This window comes from Punica granatum, chromosome 1 (assembly GCF_007655135.1).
Source record: "Punica granatum isolate Tunisia-2019 chromosome 1, ASM765513v2, whole genome shotgun sequence".
In the NCBI taxonomy this organism is placed as follows: domain Eukaryota; kingdom Viridiplantae; phylum Streptophyta; class Magnoliopsida; order Myrtales; family Lythraceae; genus Punica; species Punica granatum.
The window spans coordinates 4,230,346-4,254,971 of record NC_045127.1 but is presented as its reverse complement, the minus strand read 5'-3'; the positions used below and the strand labels follow the sequence as shown (position 1 = coordinate 4,254,971).

Below are 24,626 nucleotides of genomic sequence, written 5' to 3'. Positions count from 1 at the left end.
CCGAACAAGAATTCTAATAAAGCAGCGGGGAACAGGAAACAATGAAAATCTTTTGTTTCTGTACATGACAGATGTGTAATTACTGAATGAATAGGATACAGAATGTTTGAAACATTCAACCCCATGTGAGATCTCCATCTGAGGTAAGCAAATTAATAAAGAATATGGAAGATGGGGCAAGTTGTTTGCTCTATAGTACTGTTATTTAATAACATATTAAAAGAAGGGAAGTCATAAAGAAGAGGATTAGGATAAGGCCCAAACTTTTTTTATTTTTGTTATACTTTTTGTTCCATGAATGTTGCTACAGTCAACTCCATGAGAGGCAGGCAGAGGGAACGGCATGTTTGGCAGTTGAGTTTGACTGCATCTTGTAAAGCCGAGAGACTCTTCTAGCTTCCTTTATGTGATAAGTTAACCTCTTTCTTTCAAGACTAGTCGATTAGGCCGGGGGTCGGTTATTTGGTAAATGTACGTAAAACATCAGGAAACACTCCCGTCCACGGCTTTTTGGGGTGCATAAAGTATGGAAACACCTAGTAACTACTCATCCGTGGCTCAAATTTAATGACTCGTAAAGTATCTGTCTACAAGTGACTGCATTTTATTGTCCACAGATGCAACTAATTACATGAGGCTGTTCCGCATGGTCTAATCGGCAGCTAAGGGAGAGACAAACACGGAAGGCGAACAGATTGATAGGATAATCATCACGGCTGTGGAGAACTCCGCTGTTACTCAGTTATTCATCGGTCTCAGATTTCCCTTATCGCACGCATGAATCCACTGCTTGATGATTGCTTCTCATTTGGCGTGACTGCCCTTACAGCACCACCATTGCCTCTTCCGCTTTCGCGACTTCCGTGACCAATCTGCACCATCAGCGCTGCCTCTGTTGACCCTCCTACTCTGTCCTTCATTGCCATTTTCCGCCATCCCACCTCCATCAGTACCATCCTCCTCTCCACCCTCACCTTCCATAAGAAACGTCCGCATCTTGAAAAGTTCATTCACGAGGGAAGCATCTTCTATATATTTCCCGAACTTCATTGGACCCAGAACAGAATCAAACTCAGAACTCTTCTCTTTATAGAATCAACATAATCAAAGAGAACATATATATAGAATGTCTTTGAACTTTGCAGTTATCGGACAACTAAGTCCAACCATTTCTTTTTTTTTACCATAAAAAATGTCAAGAACTAAGTATATACCCATATGCTTTAACCTCGTTATCATCGTTTTCAAACTTGAATGAACATGACAATCCTGCCTATTCCGGACTCCCCATATATTCTGAACTCTGAATGTATGGCGCATGCTATGATTAACTCGACCATTTCATGCATACGTAACAAAACATTAGTCCTATGTATTTCCTCATTTATAGCATTACTGGAGCTTTTCAGGTTTTTCCAAATCCAATTCTTTAAACAAATCATTTTTACGGGACAACTTGTCCATCGCCGCCAAATATTCGTTCCATCACCACCACCCGCAGCACTGCCACAACCATGATTGCCACCAGCCCCCACTAGCATGGCTCACTTCCATGAGACGCTCAACTCTGGTATCAGTAGGCACGATCTGGCACTGAATGGAGCCACTATATCCAGTTCGAGATGACCGTCCTTCCTTTCTCTGCTCGAGCGTCGACCAGGAAATTGGTTGTCCAACAGGGTGACGGGATCGGTCTGAGGCAAAGTATTGGCTGCTGTGAGAGTATCACCTCTGTTGTCAAATTATGATCTTGTACATCCTCAGCCGCCTCATCTTCCCGCTTGTTACCACTGGTTTGCTCGGGACACGCTGGTGGTGATAACCCTCTTTGCTCCATACAGGGAAGTAAAGAGAGCAACAGAGAGAACTCGGTGGGTCGAGAACTGACTTGAAATCACATGAGCAAAAGCTCCTGGTTCTAATCTCTCTTTGGAAACTCAACTCATTTGGAAGGAAGGAAGCAGTCAATTGGAGAAGATCGAGTAATAATGAACTTCCACACGCAAAAAACTTCTTCAAGAAACAATAATCAGAATTTCAATGATCAAAATACTATAAATCCCATTAAGAAACATAACTTTTTGCACAAGTCTTACAGGATCTTCAGGCTATAACATATTTTCTGTGAAAAAGGGAGAATTTTCTCCCGGAACCAATCTGCCAGATAGCGCAAACAAGGAACTCATGCATCACTATCAGTTCTACTTACTCCTAAACATCGATAATTCATGGAAAGACGCCCAACATAGGAAGTAGCTCATCAAGTTACATGTCTTGTTCTGACTAATCTCCTGTAGGACCATTTTTGGCCGGCTGTGCCATTCTGCCACCACAACAACCCTTCCGATCACAAACTCATAACGATCATCTCCAAGTATGAGTCCCAATTCAGGTCTGTCCCAGTTCAAACCAAATCATAGGATAACATGCCACGCTAGCTTTTTCCAAATGAGACTGGAAATGAGCTAGTATTTAGTCGATTAAGACTGATCACGGGTGAGTCAGTCTAAACAAAAATCTCGTCAGCACTAAATTCTCAAATTAGGTACCTTTCAAGTGCTAAATTATCCACTCAGTTCATTAATTATTTTACTCGCACGAAGATTAAATTTGTCCGGTTAGTCAATTTAATATATATATATATATATATATGTATATATTTTCATACTCAGAATTGGGTAGGGGCCGCGCGAACGCAGGCCCCCGCTGCCACAAATTATGACGTAGGCTCGACCACTTGGGCCGACCTTAGGCGGGCACCCCTTCGAAGTGCAATGAAGGTCACCAGCCTAGCCCATGGGCTTTCAGGATCGCCCATTGAGCCCGTCCAGGTAAGTATGTTGCCCCATTAGCTGACCCTTCATTTTATAATCCCCTCTTCCCCATCTTCTTCGCTAAGCTTTTCGATGTGGTATTCATATTTGACTTTCTGAAAAAAAAAATTCATTGGTCCGACAACTTCCTGCTGAGGGAGTACTCTCCATGTTATTCGCTTTGGAAATTCAATGTACTCGGAGCAAAAAAAGAAGCGGTGTTCGAGTTATAACTTCGACACGTAGACGTTGGTTGGACATGTTCAATAATCAGAACGTTTGAAATCACAAGGCAATGCAATATAGGTTTTGTGAATACTGAAAACAAAAAGTCATCCATTAAGCCAGCCGACTTTTGGACGGTGAATAACTGAAAGTCGCCTGACACCAGAAATAGCTCATCAAAATGCAGAGTCTTGCTCGAATTAGTTAACATTCTCCTGTACCTCGACATCCGCATTCTATCTCCCATTATATTCCATCCTTCCGCCAGCATCACAGTGCATCCGTAGCTACGGAAAGTCCTCCTCTCTTGGACAGTTCATTCCTTAATGGACCATCTGAGGGTGTATGTATACATGTGTAAACTCAATGGGATGTCATGTTCCTCTGCAAGCCCTAGCTACATCCGCGTGTCTCCCGAATCTGTTGTATCCGGCCTAGTGTGGTTGATTTGCAGGAAGAACCCAAATTTTCTCAAAGCAAAATTGTGCTGAACTATACTTAGCTAATGGTTTAAAACTATTTTCTGTGTAATGCACAATATCATATATTTATCACGCAAACAATCACGAGAAATATATACTTCGGTTGCACATCATGATTCGAACATTAAGCTATTAAACTGTAGATTAAACTTAGAAAGATATAAGAAATAAAGTACTGTTGCCACCAGCGTGGCTTCTCTGAGGGGCTTATGCAGCGGCTTGGCTCATTTGATAGGTGTTCGCTGCCAAAACCCGAACCACCATGGCCACCTCGACCAGTCGCCACTTTGATGTCACGAATGGCAACCAATGTTCCCTTTGCGAGTATCAAAAGTCAACATTTTGAAGTAATGATTTCGAAGCCCAATGTCATCGCCATGGCAGCTCCAAAGAGCTGTGAGAAGATGGTATTTGCATGCGTCGCGGGGGTCAAGCACGTCTACGTTATGTTCTGTAGGCATATGGACAGAAGCTCCTTGCGCATGTTCCCATGCTTTCACTTGACCATGTTCTTTCTCGGCTTCGGATTCCAATCGCAGTTTCATTTTCTAGCTCATTCCTTTTTCTTCCTCGTTCCAAATATCTATTTGATGGCTTCTTTCACCTCTTTATGGTCGAGGGCCATAATATGAAAGTGTTCTTGCCTACATTGTGGATATGCTCTGTTCCTGCTGGGCGCTCATTTCGAGCCATTTACGAAGCAACGGCGAGCAACTGCAAAGCTGACAAATACATACACATATTTTGTGTATAGCCAGGCTACGAGGGCCTAGGGCACCTAAGAGCCACCGGCAAAAAAGATTAATCATCGCTCCGGCGCAAACGCGGGTCCTTACGTAGTTTAATATATGAGAAAGGAGTCCAGACATAGGAAAGATAAACGTGATTGACCGGAAGCAAACAACTTCATTATAACGGGCAACTCAAGAATCACATAATTTATAAGCCAAATGACCAATGGAAAAATTAGGAAATTGAAATTTATATCTAATAAAATCTTCTACTATTATAACTACCATAAATGTTCTAAAAAAAAAAAAGCAAAAGGAAGTTTCAAGTACAATTCATTTTTCTCCTTTCTCGGCCTTTCCCTTGAGCCACCGGGGCAAATAACTATGTTTACCTCCTCTATCCCGTCCTGCTGCTCCATTCTCTTCCACCGTTTGTCTTCCGTCGCTACCCTTGCCAGCATCTGTTGCTGCAACGCCTTCCTCGACATTGAAGGTGCTCCATTTGATCAATTCATTTCTAAACGAACCATCTGAGGGTGGGACGTACCAATTCTGCCTGACTATCATCATTCCCTTTGGTTGCTTGCGTTACTGCAGCCTTGGAAGTCGACGTCGTGCTGTGAACGCGGAAGCAGGTGCCAAAACGATGGTCTTTGCGGAATTAATGCTTGTGGTATTCTCCTTCTTATAGTCAAGGAACTCATCCACATTTTCCTCGGACGAAACTGAGCCAGTGGCTTTCAGTTGCCGATGATGGAGCTCAGTGCCATGGACATCATCCTGAGCCAATTCCTCTGTCTGCGACTTGATAATAGCCGGAGGAAGCAGTGAACGGACTTCATCAACCATTTCTTGTCTGGGTTCCATTCCATCTTCAACCCTTTTGTTGTTGATGAGTGGATAAGGAAGAACCTCTCTGACTCTGTCGTTTACGTCTTTCTCCTGGAAAAGTTACGGGTGAAAAAGGCAATATGCACAGAAAAGGTTCTTCAGTTAAAAGGCGATGATCAGTCAATTTAATTACCTCGAGAAGGACAAGTCTTGAACTGATGATTACCTCGAAATTTAGTAGAAATTTTACATCTGTAGCTTTCAATATTGAACTCTACTTGACAGTGTGAGTAGAAGTTTGAATCGGTCCTGGAACTTCCTTCGGAAAGGACAACCTCCATGCCCGTCTTCCACACGTAAAGACTTCTATGAGAAAACAATAAAACAGTCAGAATTGAGGGCTGTTTGGATTAAAAGTTAATTTTAACTTTAACTTTAACTCAACACACTATATAATAAAAATATACATTTTTCAAGTTAAAAATTTTAACTTTAACTCAACACACTATACAACAAAAACACATATTTCCCAAGTCAAATTTATAATCCCAACTCATTTGTCCTTTTCCACGATCAAAATCAAAGTTACTTTAACTTTGAATCCAAACGCATCGTCAATGATCAAAATGCTAATAGCCCGTTTGATTTTAGAGTCGGTTTTTAAAATTTTAACTTTAACTTTAACTCTGTTCACTATACAACAAAAGTTAACAATACAATTATTACTTTTTCAATTTTTTTAACCATTTAATTCAATTTTTAATACTAAATTCTCTCAATTATTCATTACTTTTTCATATTTTTTCTCATAATTCAACAACATACTTATTACAACCCAATTAAAATCAAAATTCAACTCTACTTAACTTTAAAACCAAACACACTGTAAAAATCTCATTACATATTTTTTAATAATTAAAATTGATCACAATTATTAAATATCTGTTGTCTGACTTAACAAAAGAATATAGAATAACAATCTTTTTTAATTTTCCAAATAAAACAATTTCAGAAAATAAAAAAAGGGAGAAGACATATTTGGGAAGGGAGATTTATGATACGGTGGGGCTTGCCACCGGCCACCATAACCCCAGTTGAGGTCTCCAGTGAATTTTGGGTCCACCGATGACTTCGCCGGGGGTGGTGGTTGCCGGGCTTCAGGCCTCCACCGCCCATCTCCAGCTTCAATCATAAATATATATATATATATATATATATATATATATATAAGATAGCAGTTTTGGGAATTTTTAAACGGGGGCAAGGGGCATTTTCATCTTCTCGAGCAAAACTGGGGCGACGATCAAACATGGTCTCAGGGGATTTAATTTTCTACTGAGAATTAGTTAGGGGCCGCGCGAACGCAGGCCCCCACTGCCACAAATTATGACGTAGGTTCGACCGCTTGGGCCGACCTTAGGCTGGCACCCCTTCAAAGTGCAATGAAGGTCACCAGCCTAGCCCATGGGCCTTCAGGATCGCCCATTGAGCCCGTCCAGGTAAGTATGTTGCCCCTTCAGCTTAGCCTTGCTTTTATAATCCCCTTTCGCCATCTCCATTGCTAAGCTTTTCGATGTGGGTATTCATGTTGACTTTCTGAAAAAAAAAAAAAATTTCATTGGTCCGACAACTTCTTGCTGAGGGAGTAATCTCCATGTGCTTCTCTATTCGCTTTGGAAATCCAATGTTCTTGGAGCAAAAAAGGAAGCAGTCCTCAGTTTGGAGTACATGGTTCGAGTTATAACTTCGACACGTAGTCGTTGGTTGGACATGTTCAGTAATTGGAACATTTGAAATCATAAGGCAATATAGGTTTATGAATACTGAAAACAAAAAGTCATCCATTAAGCCAGCCAGCCTTTTGGACGATGAATAACTGAAAGTCGCCTGACACCAGAAATAGCTCATCAAAATACGTCTTGCTCGAATTACTTAACCTTCTCCTGCACCTTGTGCCGCACTCTATCACCGCTGCCATTGCGACATACTCTGTTGTCCCTAACCTCACCATCAATTATCACAGCCTTGTCTCCTGTTCCATAATTCCGCCAACATCACAGTGCATCCTTAGCTATTGGAAAGTCCTCCCCTCTTGGACAGTTCATTTCATTGCTCAATGGACCATCTGAGGGCAGTGTCATACGTGCTTGTGTAAACTCAATGCGATGTCATGTTGTCCCTCTACAAGCCTTATATTGGAAAAGAATATATTTGCATTTCTTAAACTTGATCGTCCAGCAAAAAAACTTGATCGTTCAGCTAAAGTTTAGCTCGCACAGGCTACGTATAGCTTTACATCTGCTTTGGTTTAGCATACTAATTGCTGTTGAGCAGTTGAAAAAAAAGGAAAGAGTAGCCTCATCCAGGTTTCTTACAACCCTTCAAAAGGCTGCTGGACCGGATTTTCTGAGTGAAAAATCGATGCTCACACCCGCGTTGCGGTTGAAGTGCCAGCTTACATTTTGAATGATAGTTTTGAGGTGAAATTGAGTTGTTAAGCAATCAAATAGTAGGCAAAAAATCGAGTTTACAACAAATAAAAAGAAAAAGAAAAAGTAAATTTCATGTACAAGCAAATTTTAACCACCATATGGGTGCATTTCGCGAAACATATGCTGACACCAGGCGAACTTTACTTGGAGGCTAAGATCAAAATCAACTATAAATAAATAGTTCGTGATCAGGGTCAGGACAAGCCAACACCAAGCCTGAATTATCTGACACCTTAATTTTGCCCTTTGTTGGTCTTTCCCTTGAACCACCGATGCCAAAAAGAGATGCTCCATCTACCCCCCATTGCTGCTGTGCCGACTTCTGCCTTTTGTCCTCCTTTGCTACCCCCACCGACTCCCATCCCTGCTGCATCATCTTCCCTGGCATCAAAAGTTCTCATTTTGAACCACTCATTTCTAAATGATCGATCTGTCGAGGCTAATGCTGAAGTGGAAGAGCTTTGGAATCCACTGCTGGGCCTCTCCTCTCCCTTTGGTTTCTTGCCTACCCATATGCTTTCGCATTGACGTTGTGTTGTAGGCTTTGAATCGGGTGCTGAAAGGATGGGACCGATGGTTGTGATATTCTCGTCATGACAATCAATGGATTCATCCACATTTGCCTAGGATGAAATTGAGCCAATGGTTTTGACATGCCGACCATAAAGCTCAGTGCCACGCTTATCTTCTCGGTCCAATCCCTCCACCTGTGACTCGGTAATAGTTGGAGGAAGCTGAGAATGAACTCCGTCGACATTTTTGGTTTGGGTTGTTTTCTTTCTTCACCCATTTTCTTCCCAGTTCCGAGTATCTGCTTGATGGCTTCTTTAGCGGGCTTTATTGTTGATGGCCATGCTATCAGAGGCTTCTTGCCTGCACTGTGGATGTTCTTTGTTCCTGGCGGGCATTCCTGCTAGTTCCACGGGGCGCAGCGGAAACGAAAAAGGAACAGAAATTCAAAATTTCCTACCCGTGAAACTAATTCCAAGATCTACTAGAAGAATAAGAGTAAATAAAAACGTACCTGGAATATTTAAAGTTGTCGACCGAGCGTCCCACGCGTGACGCCTCTACTGGAATCCACACCGACTTTGTCGACGAGTCTTCGAGATCGGCAGTGCTAGCGACCAACACTCGAAAGAAAACACTAATGCGACACCCGAAATTTTTCAGACTAATGGACCTAATTTGGATTGAACAATTCAACCCAAATTATTATATACATACACATATGCACGCACTATATATATCTGAGCACTTATATGAGTGCGTTTTATATATATATATATATATATATATTATGCATACATATATATCACATATATATGCATACCCTGTTACCCATACTTACTGCCATATATATACACATATATATAGGCTTGAGGATGGGGCAATTTGCTTGTCCCACCGATGTGGGATAAGAGAAATTAAGAATTTCAAGAGCCAAGTGCATGGCTAAGTGTCATTATACAATTGGCCCATGTGTTACATATAATAGACTCCAAGTGGTTCAATAAAAAAATAGCCACTTAGCACACCATTAAATCAAATAAATCGGGTCTAATTAATCGGTAAATTTAATCTCATTAAATATCCGATTAATTGGTCGCACCTAAATCATCTAATCTCTATTAGACGATTTTATTTTTTCAAAATATCTCGTCAATTTAGTCGTAGTGTGTGACCCTGTAGGTTCCCAATTACGTTGACAGTAATATCAAAATCTCTATTTCAATATTACAAACAGTGAGTGGCATCTAGCAATGCATCACTGTTACTCAAGTAATCGGAAAGTCAATTTCTCGACGAACCTTGTGACCTACGTTACCGTGTAATATAATCCCTTTGTCCTCTATATCTCTATTGAGCGCAAGGCATGGTCGATGACATCCTTGTATGGCTCAATATCTCTTTTTCTTGGTTTACCGGGTAAGTCTATCAGAACAAATGAGCTCGATATCGCTATATCGACTCATTTGGGTATGCATACACTTTTAGACTTAACCACCAAGTGGCCGTGAGATATCGCTCCCGTTTCGTAGGAGGGACAAATCCTATCTTGGTTACTCACATTCCTCTCCATGCTCTGTGATATACCCAATAACTGTCTTTATAACCATCCTGTTACAGTGGCGTTTGACAGTATCAAAGTATATGACATTACATGTAGGAATCTATGGTGACCTCAAGTCAAAGGACCATTACACTATAGTCACTTTGAGATATGCTAATGACAGTCACGTAACAACCCATGTAGCAATCTCATGGTGGGTCAGTCCAATACACATTACTCTTAATGTATACATGTGGTGTGATTTGATATCTCCATATCCATGACCTATGAGACTTGGTCATCAATCAACACTCACACTAGTCTAACCGTATTATCGTTGTCCTAATTAACGATAATACTTTTGACTATGGACATTTAGGAATAATGTTCATTAATTATAGGATCTCACAATCAAGTCACACTTGATGCCTATTGAACCTACTATTCCAAGGACATTATTGTGTAAAATCATATTTAGCGCAATCTACACAATAACAGATATGCCTCGTAATATAATGAAATAGATATCATATTACAGAACTGATTATAGATTGCCTCTAGGACATACACCAATTCCCAACTATCTCCCACTTGTACTAGAGCCAATCTGGCATCTGTCAAATGCCAATAGATCTAGTGTGAGCCTCGTGTTGCGCTGCACAAGAGGCTTCGTAAGGGATCTGCGAGATTCTATCTGTTGGTATTCTGAATATCTTCAAATATCCTTTGTCGATGATCTCCGAATGAGATGGAGCGTCAGTATTGGTTTGGATCGCTGGTGAGACTGGGTTCCTTAGCTTGCGCAATGGCTCCATTGTGTCACAATAGAGATCCACTGGGTCTGCGATGCTAGGAACCACAACAAGTTCTGTCAAGAAACTTCTTGATCCAAACGGCCTCTTTTGCAGCGTTAGAGGCAGCAATATACTCGGCCTCGGTGGTAGAATCGGCTACTGTCTCCTGTTTGGAACTCTTCCAACTCACAGCACCTCCATTCAGGCAGAAAACATACCCTGACTGCGATCTACTGTCGTCCTTATCGGTCTGGAAACTAGCATCGGTGTAACCTCTTACAACGAGCTCTTCTTCGCCTCCATATACCAAAAAATCTCCTTAGTCCTTCGTAAGTACTTAAGGATGTTCTTTACTGCAATCCAGTGTCTTTCACCTGGATCTGATGGTATCGACTCGTCATACTCAAAGCATACGGACATCTGATCGAGTGCATAACACATAGCATACATGATGGATCCAATAGCTGACGCATATGGAATCCTATTCATGCGGTCCTCTCCTCTCGAGTAGAAGGACACTGAGCCTTCGAAAGGCTTATGCCATGTAACATAGGCAGCGACCCTTTCTTAGAATCCTGCATGCTAAATCGCCGAAGCACTTTATCTATGTATGCACTCTGACTTAAGCCAAGCAGTCTCCTGGATTATCTCTATAGATCCTGATACCTGGCACGTAGGTAGCTTCGCCTAAGTCCTTCATAGAGAAACACCTCCCAACACCAAGTCTTCACAGACTGTAAGGAAGGAATGTCATTCCCGATCAGAAGTATGTATCTACATATAACACCAGGAAGATACTATGCTCCCACTAACCTTCTTGTAAACACAGGGTTCATCTTCATTCTTGATGAAGCCAAACTCTTTGATTGCATCATCAAAACGAAGATTCCAGCTCCTAGAAGCTTGCTTCAGCCCATAATAAACCGTTGTAGCTACAAACTTTTCCGGCACTATGTGGATCGACAAAACCTCAGGTTGTGTCATATACACATCCTCGAGGAGCTTCCCGTTCAGGAAAGCAGTTTTGACATCATTTGCCAGATCTCATAATCAAATAAGCTGGCAATTGCAAGCAAGATCCTTATGGATTTAAGCATAGCCAACGGGGAAAAAGTTTCGTCAATAAGGCAACAAAAAGTTTACGTCGTTAGTCAACACCATGAACTTGTTGAAACCTTTTGCCACAAGTCGGCCCTTAAAGGTAATCACATTACCGTCCATATCAGTCTTCTTCTTGAAGACCCACTTACACCCAATGGTTTTTGCCCATTCAGGGATCAACCAAAGTCCATACTTGGTTAGTGTACATGGACTCCATCTCAGATCTCATGGCCTCCAGCCATTTCTCAGAGTCAGGGCCTATTACGGCTTCCGCATAGGTTGTAGGCTCATCATTATCTATGAGCAATACGTCATTGTCTTGAGTCACGAGAAATCCATATCTCTCGGGCTCATGACGTATCCTACTAGACCTACGAGGCTCCTGTGTCACCTGTGTAGAAGATTGTGCCACAACAACTTTGTGATACTTGTTCTGCACATCGCCCGTCGATGGTCAATGTCATTTTGTGGTAGAACTTCCCCAAGTTCTAATTTCCTCCCACTAGTTCCTTTGGAGAGAAACTCTTTCTCAAGGAATACCGCAGTTCGAGCGACAAACACTTTGCCCTCGATGGGATTATAGAAATAGTATCCTCGAGTTTCCTTAGGATACCCCACAAAGTAACATTTGTCCGATTTAGGGCCAAGCTTATCCGAAGATAATCTCTTCACATAAGCTTCGCAACCCCATATCTTTAGAAAAGACACTTGGGTGGGCGCTTCCCATACCACATCTCATATGGTGTCCTTTCAACTGATTTCGACGGAGCATTGTTTAATATGAGAGCAGCTGTCTGTAGAGCATATCCCCAGAAGGAGTCAGGTAAGTTTGCATGACTCATCAAAGATCGAACCATATCTAATAAAGTTCGATTCCTCCTCTCAGCTACACCATTCCATTGTGGTGTTCCAGGTGGAGTCAGTTGAGATAAATCCCACACTGTTTAAGATAGTCAGCAAACTCATATAGCTCAAATATTCACCTCCTCGATCTGATCGAAGAACTTTAATGCTCTTACCCAACTGATTCTCCACTTCATTCTTAATTCTTTGAACTTTTCAAAGGATTCAGATTTGTGTTTTCATCAAATACACATATCCAAATCTACTGAAATCATCAGTAAATGTAATGAAGTAGAGATACCCACCTCTAGCAAGCTTGTTCACTGGTCCACATACATCAGTATGTATGAGAGCCAGATGATCACTAGCTCGCTCACCTTTTCCAGTAAAGGGGCCTTAGTCATTTTCCCCATTAAGCAAGGTTCGCATGTCTCGATCGATTCTAAATCAAACGAGTCCAGTAATCCATCTTTATGGAGTCTAGAGATGCGATTCTCGCTAATATGGCCTAAACGACAATGCCAGAGGTAAGTCGGGTTCGAATCATTAGATTTGAGCCGTTTTGTTTCCACATTATAAATAGGCGTATCTAGATCAAGAACATCAGACCATTACTTAAATGTGCACTGCCATAATATACATCATTCATGTACATAGAACAACACTTGTTCTGATAGTGAAACAAAATCCCTTCTTGTCCAAACAAGAAACAGATATTATGTTTCTACTAATAGCAGGTACATAATAACAGTCGTTAAGATCTAATACAAGCCCAGTAGGCAAAACTAGGTGATAAGTCCCTACATTTAATGTAGCAACTTGCTCCTTTCCAACTCGTAGGTCCACCTCGCCCTTTGCCAACGATCTACTGTCCTTTAGGTCCTGCATATTTCCACAAATATGAGCACCACATCCGGTATCTAATACCCAAGATGTAGAAGTAGTAGATACATTAATCTCTATAACATGGATACCTGAAGTGGAAGTCCACTTCCCTTCTTCTTCTTCACTCTTCCAGGTTATCTTACAATTCCGCTTCAATGTCCAGTGTTTCCACAATGGAAGCAGTAATCATTCTTCGCCACTTTGGCTTTAGCTTCAAACGCACCCAAGTCAAAATTGGATGCACCTTTAGCCTTCTTGCCTTTACTCTTGCTCTTGCCCTTTCTTTTGGTCCCTTGGACCATTAGAACGGATGTCCCCTTGCTGATATCATGCTCAGCTGTTCTCAACATGCTAAGCAGTTCAGGCAATGTTTATTGTAGTCATTCATATTATAGCTCATAATGAACTGACTATAAACTGCTGGGCAGCGACTGTAGGACTAATCTGTGGCCAACTCTTGACCAGAGGAAATCCCAGTCTTCCCAGAGTCTCGACGTACCCAATCATCTTGAGTACATGAAGGACCCCAGTGCTGAAAAAGTGCTTTAGAATTAATGCTTCTATAAGCTGCTAATGCAACAATAATAAGGCATCAAAAGGTGAATACCTACTGGATCCACAGGAAATGACGTATATTTTATAGCAACCAATCTAGTGATTGTGAAATTGAGAGCGAGTTTCCTGGGAACGTAGAAGTTTGAATTGGTCCTGGAACTTCCTTTGGACTCCCTGCCTTCTATTCACTCAGGAAATTCAATATGGGAAGGTAGGGAAGCAGTCAATTGGAGATGGTTGGGATATATCTTCCACAAACAAGACTTCTAAATAGCAACAATAATAAGGCAATCAAAAGGTGAATACCTACTGGATCCACAGGAAATGACGTATATTTTATAGCAACCAATCTAGTGATTGTGAAAACAAGAGCTCATCCATAAGGTCAACTGACTTCTAGACATCGATGATTGAGTAGACGACACCCAACATAGGGAATAGCTTTTCCAGCAGACCACGATAAGCCCGGTCTGTCCTTGACCTTTCCATTCCTACAAGCTTTTCGCCTGCCTGGAATTAGTATGCACCCTAGTCATTGCCAATGACTGGTCTGCCCGAATCGTTACTGTTATATATATCGGGAGTCCACTTGAACGGTTCATTTCTCCATGAACTGTCTGGAAGAAGTAGCCCACTAAATCTGATTGCAAACTCATAGCTAGCTATCATCTCCTGGCACCCATCCTTGTTCTAGTTCTGTCCCGGTTTTGAACAGATGCGTGCATGTTTGCAATTGCAACTTTCAGGCCTTCCAAGATCCTCTCAATTTATCATTGGGCCACGAAGTCCAACTCATGGTTATGCTTTACAGAGCAAATGGATTAATTTTCTTTTTGTAGTGAGGATTGAGTAGGGGCCGCGCGAACGCAGGCCCCCACTGCCACAAATTATGATGCAGGCTCGGCCGCTTGGACCGACCTCAGACTGGCACCCCTTCGAATTGCAGTGAAAGTCACCAAGCCTAGCCCATGAGCCTTCATGATCACCCATCCAGCCCATCCAGCCCATCCAGGTAAGTATGTTGCCCCTTAAGGTGGGCCTTCCTTTTATAATTCCCCCTCCACACACACACACACCCCAACCCCCCCCCCCTCTTTCCATTCTCTCTCGATGCGATATGAGATTATTTATTATTTACTTTTCTTTTCCTCCAACTTTTACTTATTGTTTAATCACTGATATGAACAGTGGAGCATGGAATCAAATTTATAAACGGACATTCCAATCACATTCATACATCACCATACGTCCAACCACAGCACTTACACCATCTGTTGCCAGTCATACCGTCTGCCACTCCCTCCCCGGTCCGTCACCACCGCAGCTCGCTGCACAAGGCCATACTTGAATCGCCATTATGCGCCACTTCTTTCACTACTCACATAAAACAACACATCCTCCTCATCCACAGCCTTCGCCACGGCCATCAATGGTAATGGACACAAAATCATGAAATTACATTCACACAATCTGCAACTTTTTGTTATCTGTATATGATATGAAATAGAAGTATATTCGGAAGGCTGGAGCTTCCCCGACATTTATAAGGTTTGCAACACGAACAGTTGATCCCCTGCAGACCTGAGAGAAATATATTCTTAGTCCTTTCGGAAGGCTGGAGCTTCTCTGACAGTTATAAGGTTTGCAACACGAACAGTTGATTCCCTGCAGACCTGAGAGAAATATATTCTTAGTCCTTAGCCGGGTCAATCATTTCCATGGCCCTTTTGGTATCCTCCAGTAATAGATATATCAATGCTCTCCTGCTTCCAGCTTGGTCATGTAGTAATCTCATCATCTTGGTCTCAATCAGCAATCCAATGATGACGGAAAACTTCCTTTCGAGGCAGCCATGTTCCCATCAGTTGAGAGAATTGACCATTTCCTACCATGCTAAAACAGGCAGAGGTAAGTTTCTCTTCACCATGGAAATGAAATTAAGTGATCATCGAGATTTAGCAGTCTTTTCAAGGAGAACAGAATGCCAGGGGGTTCTGTGAACGAGCCCGTTTTGCTTTCAATATTCACAAGCAGATGTTCTTATACACGTACACATCAGACAGTTTTACAGCTGGTCACCACAAAGGCTAGAAACACTTTATCCTCTCCTATTTTTTAAGTAGTACATAAAGAAAAACCAATAAATGAAAGGAAGGAACATACTAGGAAAGAAAAAAAAAGGAAAAAAAACACTCCGTATTAGTCCTATCTATCATCTTCATTTTGGTACCCAAAGCAACACCATTGCTTCCACGGTGACTTCCCAGGTCGTCGACCCTTGCTACTACCTTCCTGGGTGCCAGTCAAGCTTGAGCCTTTCTGTCCCTCACTACTGTTTATGCCGCTATCGCTACTTCCTTCTCCACCTCCATTGGGATCAAAAGTTGCCATTTTGAAAAGCTTGTTTATCATCGAACTGTCAAGGAAGGCCCCACAAGGGGCCCAATAATATGCTGTGTCATGAGCAACTGCTTTAGTTACATTTTCCACTTCATACCTCGTGATGATTTTAAGGATCGACTGACTGATAGGATTTCAGATGTATGCTGGGGCTGGGGCCAGGTCTGCCGTCTCTGCTGTAAAGCGTTCTGCTTCCTGGTTATGAGTTCCCCCTCCAACTTCCCGGCTTCTCTAGTAAGTTCGGATCTCCACTCTCATTCAGTCGTTCTGCAAGCTCTTCTGCTTTTGCCTGCTTTTCTGACGTCCACAACTCTGCTGAACTTTTCAAATCATTCTGAGCTTTTTCACCTTTTGACAGGTTGCGTCCAATTCCATTTTGTATTTCTTGATGTCATCGATAATTCTTGCAAGCGATTGCTATGAATCAGTCCTGATGATGCATTGTGTTGGGTTTCCCTCCAATTTGGAGGAAGTTGGGCTCAAATTGTATTGGGCTTTTATCGGGCTTTAATAGGCCCAGACCCATTTTAGTTAGGGTTTATATTTGTTAGGCGGCATATATATATATATATATATATATATATATATATATATATATATATATATATAGCAGCAGCGGCAGAAAAGTATATAGGAGAAGGCTGTAGAAGAAAGAAGCTGCAGACAGCAGAAAAGGGGCAGCCGCAAGCAGACAGCAGACAGCAGAACAGAGGAAGAGCAGAGGAGAATTCTGCTTAACAGTGGCAGCGCGCAGCTGGAGATCAAACCTCGATCGGGATATCAAACGAACTCCGATTGGGACGAAATTTTGACAGCAGCTTCACAACACGTGGGGCTAACTTCTGAACGGTCAGAATTTCTATTCGAGCTCTGTAGGTGCTGTTTCAGCTGATTTGTGAACCACCCGGTGTGGGTGACGAATTTAGTATTTGGGTGATCCAAGAGAGTGTTTCTCTTGAGTTTGGTGATCCAAGGGTTTACCCTTGATGAAAGACATTGTATAAACTTCATAGTGGATCGTTGATTCGGAGTTGGTCCGTGGTTTTTCCCCACATTGGGGTTTTTCACGTAAAATTCTTGGTGTTGTTTTACTTTACTGCTTGTTGGTTGATTGATTAGTTCCTATCTCGATTACACTAGAAGGGGAGGAAGATTAATCGCTGTGTTATTGTTTGGTTGGTTGAGTACATCCCTAACCCCAACAAGTGGTATCAGAGCTTCGGGTTAGAGAAGTTTGAGTTTTTTTTTTCGGTGTTTTCGAGATGGAGGAGTCTACAGGATCCATGTTCAAGTTGAATGCAACCAACTACTCTATATGGAAGTCTCGGATGGAGGATCTTCTATTTTGCAGGGATTTGTACGATCCCATTGAAGGGGATTCCGCGAAACCCAAAGATAAGGATGACAAGGCTTGGGAACGCACAAATCGGAAGACTATTGGTTTGATTCGGCAGTGGATAGACAATAGTATTTATCATCATGTTGCTCAGGAGACAAATGCAAAAGCTTTGTGGGATAAATTGACAAATCTCTATGCGAGGAAGATACCGCAAAATAAGGCATTCCTCGTGAAAAAACTGGTTCATCTTCGTTTTCAGGATGGAGGTGATATGGCTGCGCACATGAGTAATTTCCAGGATATTATTAACCAGTTGACGACCTGGAGATAATATTACCCGATGAGTTGCAGGCTTGTCTACTTTTAGGGACTCTACCGGATAATTGGGACACACTTGTGGTTGCATTAAGCAATTCTGCGCCAAACGGGAAGCTATCGTTGGCTACGGTGACAGACAGTTTATTTAATGAGGAGACTAGAAGGAAAGGCACGGGAATTTCCATTCAGTCTGAAGCTTTGGTTACTGAACAACGGGGAGAGGGGGAGAAGTCAAAGCAGAAATTTCTCTTCCAAGCATAGTAACTCACGTGGCAAATCGAGGGGCAGATCAAAGTCGAAGACGAGGAAAGTGGTCACTTGCTATCACTGTGGAAAAGAGGGACACTACAAAAGGGAGTGTAGAGCTCTGAAGAAAAATCAGAATGGCAACGGTGAGAGCAAGAAGGAAGAAGGCACTACAGCAGTGGCATCTGATGGAGAGACCTACATCATTTGTGATGAAGCTTATGTGAATTTCACATGTCAGGACTCTACCTGGGTTGCAGATACAGGTGCCTCGTTTCATGTCACTCCTCATCGGGATTTCTTCTCATCTTACACTACCGGGGACTATGGTTATGTGAGAATGGGGAATGGACAATCATGCAAGATTGTCGGTATTGGTGATGTCTGTCTAGAGACGAGCTTGGCTGCAAGTTGTTTTTGAAAAAGGTGAGGCATGTTCCAGAAATTCGCCTTAACCTAATCTCGACGGGTCAGCTTGATGATAAAGGCTACAGTAACGAATTTAGCAATGGGAGATGGAAGCTCTCCAAGGGTTCGTTGATTGTGGCACGGGGTCAGAAGACCGACACTCTCTACAGGCTGCGTGCCAGACACAATTCGGTCGAATTAATGTTGCTGAGGATTATCCTATCGAGCTATGGCACAGGAGACTCGGACATATCAGCGAGAAAGGTATTCAAATTCTTGCTAGAAAGCAGTCTTTGCCCGTTTAAAGGTATGCACTTGAGCACTTGTGATCACTGTTTAGCTGGTAAGCAGAGGAGAGTTTTTTTGTTAGAAGTCGTCCCTCTAGATGCGATAATATACTTGACCTTGTGCATACTGATGTTGTTTGTTTCATGTCGGATAGATCTCTTGGTGGTGCTATCTATTTTGTGACCTTTATAGATGATCACACCAGGAAGGTTTGGGCTTACCCTATAAAAACTAAAGATCAGGTGACTGAGATTTTCAAGAACTTCCATGTAGCAGTGGAAAGAGAAACGGGCATGAAACTGAAATGTGTCAGAGCTGATAATGGTGGTGAGTATAGGGGTCCTTTCGAGAACTATTGCAGGACTCACGGTATCAAACTTGAGAAGACGGTACCGAAGACACCACAACAGAACGGGCTTGCAGAGAGAATGAACCGCACAATGTTGAGAGAGTTCGTTGTATGCTTTCTCAGGCGAAACTGTCTAAGCCTTCTGGGGCGAGGCAATGAGGTCAGCGGTTGATCTTATTAATCTTACACCGTCAGTTGCACTTGATGGAGATGTACCCCAGCAGGTGTGGACCGGCAAGAAAGTATCACAAGCATCTCAGAGTATTCGGGTGCAGGGCATCTGTTCACATTCCTCGAGATGAAAGATCAAAACTTGATGCCAAGGCAAAACAGTGCATCTTCTTGGGTTATGCACATGAAGAGTTTGGGTACAGGCTTTGGGACCCTGATAGCAAGAAGATCATCAGGAGCAGGGATGTTGTCTTCTTTGAGGACCAGACAATCGAGGATTTGCAAAAGTTAGAGAAGGCCAGTGTAGGCAATCCTCACGAGATCTCTATTCCTGTACCGGTTGATGTAGAGAATCCAATGGAAGAGTACCTGGTGAGTATGAAGAAACCACGACTGGGGGGAGATTCCTCAGGTAGATGATGATGTGACTACGGATGATACAGGCTCGCAGTTACAGTTAGAGCCTGCAGATCTACCTAGACAATCTGATAGAATAAGACGACCATCTACAAGATATCCGCCTCATGAGTATGTGCTACTGACTGACGGGGGAGAACCTGAGTGCTATGATGAAGCTGTGGCACATGAGTACAAGGAGCACTGGTTGAAGGCGATGAATGAGGAGATGAACTCCTTGTCTGAAAATCACACGTATGACCTAGTGAAGCTACCGCAAGGTAAGAGAGCATTGAAGAACAAATGGGTCTACAGGTTGAAGACAGAGAACTCGCGACCTCGATACAAAGCTCGACTGGTAGTGAAAGGTTTCAACCAGAAGAAAGGAGTTGACTTCGAGGAGATCTTCTCGCCGTTGTCAAGATGTCATCGATCCGAGTTGTTCTCGCACTGGCAGCTAGTCTAAATTTGGAGATCGAGCAGCTCGATGTAAAAACAGCTTTCCTACATGGTGACTTGGAGGAAGAAATATATATGGAGCAGCCTGAAGGATTCCGAGTTAAAGGTAGGAGAGCATTTGGTGTGCAGGCTGAGGAAGAGCTTGTATGGGCTTAAGCAAGCACCTCGGCAGTGGTACAAAAAGTTTGACTCTTTCATGTTGAGCCATGGCTACACACGGACAACTTCAGATCATTGTGTGTTCGTGAAACAATTCTCGGATGGTGATTTTATCATTTTACTGTTATATGTGGATGATATGTTGCTTGTCGGTCATGATATGAGCAAGATTGCAGAGTTGAAGAAAAAGCTCAGCAAGTCCTTTGCCATGAAGGATTTGGGACCGGCAAAGCAGATCCTTGGGATGCATATTTCTCGTGACAGATCAAGTGGAAAACTTTGGCTTTCTCAAGAGAAGTACATCGAGAAGATTTTGGATCGGTTCAACATGGGTAATGCTAAACCAGTTTCATCACCACTTGCTTCTCATTTCAAACTTAGCTCGAAGCAATGTCCTACAAGTGAGAAGGAGAAAGAAGAGATGAAGAAAGTTCCTTACTCATCAGCTGTAGGAAGTTTAATGTATGCCATGGTCTGTACAAGGCCAGATATTGCTCATTCTGTTGGTGTGGTTAGTCGTTTTCTCTCCAATCCGGGGAAAGAGCATTGGAATGCAGTTAAGTGGATTCTGAGGTATCTCAGAGGAACATCCAAGGTGTGTTTACACTTTGGCACTGGTAAGCCGGAGTTAGTGGGCTACACGGATGCAGATATGGCAGGAGATATCGATTCCCGGAAATCCACTTCGGGATACTTGATGACTTTTGCAGGGGGAGCTATCTCATGGCAATCAAGGCTTCAAAAGTGCATCGCTTTGTCTACAACGGAAGCCGAATACATTGCGGTGACCGAAGGTTGCAAGGAGATGTTGTGGTTGCAAAAGTTTTTGCAGGAGTTGAGCTTGAAGCAAGAAAGGTATGTTCTACACTGTGATAGTCAAAGCGCAATTCATCTTTGCAAGAATCCCACTTTCCATTCGAGGTCGAAGCATATCGATATCAAGTTTCATTGGATTAGAGATGTGTTGGAGTCCAAGCTGGTGAAGCTAGACAAAGTGCACACTGATGAGAATGGAGCTGATATGATGACAAAACCTCTTGCTAGGGAGAAACTTCATGTTTGCCGAAGTATAGCCGGTATACTTGAAGCCTCCAAATAGTCGGGAGGGGGAGTTTGTTGGGCTTCCCTCCAATTTGGAGGAAGTTGGGCTCAAATTGTATTGGGCTTTTATCGGGCTTTAATAGGCCCAAGACCCATTTTAGTTAGGGTTTATATTTGTTAGGCGGCATATATATATATAATATAATAGCAGCAGCGGCAGAAAAGTATATAGGAGAAGGCTGTAGAAGAAAGAAGCTGCAGACAGCAGAAAAAGGGCAGCCGCAAGCAGACAGCAGACAGCAGAACAGAGGAAGAGCGGAAGAGCAGAGGAATTCTGCTTAACAGTGGCAGCGCGCAGCTGGAGATCAAACCTCGATCGGGATATCAAACGAACTCCGATTGGGACGAAATTTTGACAGCAGCTTCACAACACGTGGGGCTAACTTCTGAACGGTCAGAATTTCTATTCGAGCTCTGTAGGTGCTGTTTCAGCTGATTTTGTGAACCACCCGGTGTGGGTGACGAATTTAGTATTTGGGTGATCCAAGAGAGTGTTTCTCTTGAGTTTGGTGATCCAAGGGTTTACCCTTGATGAAAGACATTGCATAACCTTCATAGTGGATCGTTGATTCGGAGTTGGTCCCGTGGTTTTTCCCCACATTGGGGTTTTCCACGTAAAATTCTTGGTGTTGTTTTACTTTACTGCTTGTTGGTTGATTTGATTAGTTCCTATCTCGATTACACTAGAAGGGGAGGAAGATTAATCGCTGTGTTATTGTTTGGTTGAGTACATCCCTAACCCCAACACATTGGTCCTCCTTGACAGGCCTTTTCCACAACGATTTTTGGTGATAATGTATCTCTTGCTCCCTGTGCTCGGCTTTGGGGATTCCAAGGTTCGTGCATACCACAAGTAGCACAACCAGGATTGAACATAAGCAATAACTCCATCTGTTCAACATTTTACTGCGTCAAAGTTAAACTTTGTTTTGTCCTATATTTCTACTCAGAACAGAGGACAACAAGTTTCGTCTGATGTCTAAGCAATCAACTGAGGGTTGGCCGAGTAGATATCTGTCGTTGAGCTTAGAAAAGTAAGTCAAGTATAAAGTACTTCGCCTGAAACAAGAAAAACAGAAAACAGCAAGTGCCGCAATGGAAAGAGCTCCAGAATCAAATAACAACTTGTAAAAGATCTGAATAGGGGAAAGCATGTCCCGCATCGCCGAACAAAGCAAAATGGCCTAACAAGAAATTCTAGCTTACAGGTTCAAGTTTGAAGCTTTTAGAATAGCCGATGTTTCTTGAACACCACAAGAAATCCAAACTCAGCTATCTTTAGAGTGGTCTAACAAATAAGAGAAAGCCCTTTTTACTTCCCAGTTCCATGTTGTACGTTCTCTTCTGTTGATTGTATTCATATTTAGTTCCTTCAGTTAACTGTAGTTCACACAAGAGTTAGCTACAAAATCGTTATTATAGTCAATGAACTCATCCACATTTTCCTCTGACGAAACTGAGCCAATGGCTTTCACTTGCCAATGACGGAGCTCAGTGCCACGGACATCATCCTGATCCAATTCCACTGTCTGTGACTTGATAATAGCTGGAGGAAGTGGTGATTGGAGTTCATCAACCATTTCTTGTATGGATTTCATTCCATCTTCACCCATGTTGTTGATGAGTGGATAAGGAAGAAGCTCTCTGACTCTGTTGTTTACGTCTTTCTCCTGGAAAAGTGACGGGAAAAATATGGCAATATGCACAGAAAAAGGTTCTTCAGTTAAAGCCGATCCAATGATCAATCACCTCCAGAACTAGAAGGACGAGCCTTGAACTGATGATTGCCTCAAAACAAACTGCCTCCTCCAGATATCGGCTCTAGATTTACGTTGCAATCAACCTTGGAGACCCGACCCTATATATATACCATGTTCTGCGCGTCTCTGAAATTTCGTAGAAATTTTACATCTGTAGCCTTCAATATTGAACTCTACTTGATAGTGAAATTGAGAGCAAGTTTCCTGGAAGGAACCTTCACTCCGGGAACTTCATTCGGAAGGAAGAATCTCCATGCCCTTCTTCCACACACAAAGACTTCTTCGAGAAACAAAGAGAATTTCAATGATCAAAGTACTAAAATCTTATTAAATATTTTTTAATAATTAAAATTGATCACAATTATTAAATATCAGTTTACTTACCAAAAGAATATAGAATAACAATCTTTGTTAATTTTCAAAATAAAACAATTTCAGAAAAAAAAAATTTAAAATAAAGAGGAGATAAGACATATTTGGGAAGGGAGATTTTATGATATGGTGGGGCTTGCTGCAGGCCAGCGAATTCTGGGTCCACCGACGACTTTGCAGGGGGCGTTGGTTGCCGGGCTTCTGGCCTCCATCGCCCATTTCCAGCTTCAACCGCAAACATGGGGCAGGGGGCATTTTCATCTTCTCGAGCAAAACTCTATCCAGCCCACTCTATGTCGAGACGATCAAACATGATCTAAGCGGATTTAATTTTCTACTGAGAATTGGTTCAAACATGATCGAAGTGCATTTAATTTTCTACTGAGAATTAGTTAGGGGCCGCGCGAACGCAGGACCCCACTGCCACAAATTATGACGTAGGCTCGGCCACTTGGGCCGACCTTAGGCTGGCACCCCTTCGAAGTGCAATGAAGGTCACCAACCTAGCCCATGAACCTTCTTGATCGCCCATTGAGCCCGTCCAGGTAAGTATGTTGCCCGCTCAGCTTACCCTTCCCTTTATCATCCCCTCTTCGCCATCTCCTTTGCTAAGCTTTTCGATGTGGTATCATTATTCATGTTTGACTCTGTCTGTCCCCGACCTCACCATCCATTATCACAGCCTTGTCTCCCGTTCCATAATTCCGCCAACATCACAGTGCATCCTTAGCTATTGGAAAGTCCTCCCATCTTGGACAGTTCATTTCATTGCTCAATGGACCATCTGAGGGAAGTGCCATACCTGGTACAACATAAGTACGTGTGTAAACTCAATGCGATGTCATCTTGTCCCTCTACAAGCCTTCTGTTGGAAAAGAATGTACTTGCATTTCTTAAACTTGATTGTTAAGCTAAAGTGGCAAGGCCTGTCAAAGCCCCCAAAATAAAATCGGTTTCCCCATAACTTGTAGTAAGAAAAGAGTGAGAGCCGAGTCGAAATCCCAAATGAGGCTAAGGGATTCTCTAAACCAATAACCCAGCAAAAGTAACGAAAG

The 24,626-nt window shown here is 42.5% G+C and overlaps 3 non-coding genes and 1 pseudogene across 3 annotated transcripts; all 4 read right to left on the bottom strand.

Moving 5' to 3' along the window:
- Window positions 1-2,678: 2,678 nt before the first annotated feature.
- LOC116193329 lies at window positions 2,679-2,839 on the bottom strand. Its single transcript, XR_004154241.1, has one exon. It is a non-coding gene; the product is annotated as a U1 spliceosomal RNA (small nuclear RNA).
- A 3,589-nt stretch (window positions 2,840-6,428) lies between these two features.
- On the bottom strand, window positions 6,429-6,589 carry LOC116193386. Its single transcript, XR_004154293.1, has one exon. It is a non-coding gene; the product is annotated as a U1 spliceosomal RNA (small nuclear RNA).
- An 8,065-nt stretch (window positions 6,590-14,654) lies between these two features.
- Window positions 14,655-14,825, bottom strand: LOC116193356 (annotated as a pseudogene).
- A 9,138-nt stretch (window positions 14,826-23,963) lies between these two features.
- LOC116193398 lies at window positions 23,964-24,124 on the bottom strand. The gene has a single exon (XR_004154304.1). It is a non-coding gene; the product is annotated as a U1 spliceosomal RNA (small nuclear RNA).
- Window positions 24,125-24,626: the final 502 nt, after the last annotated feature.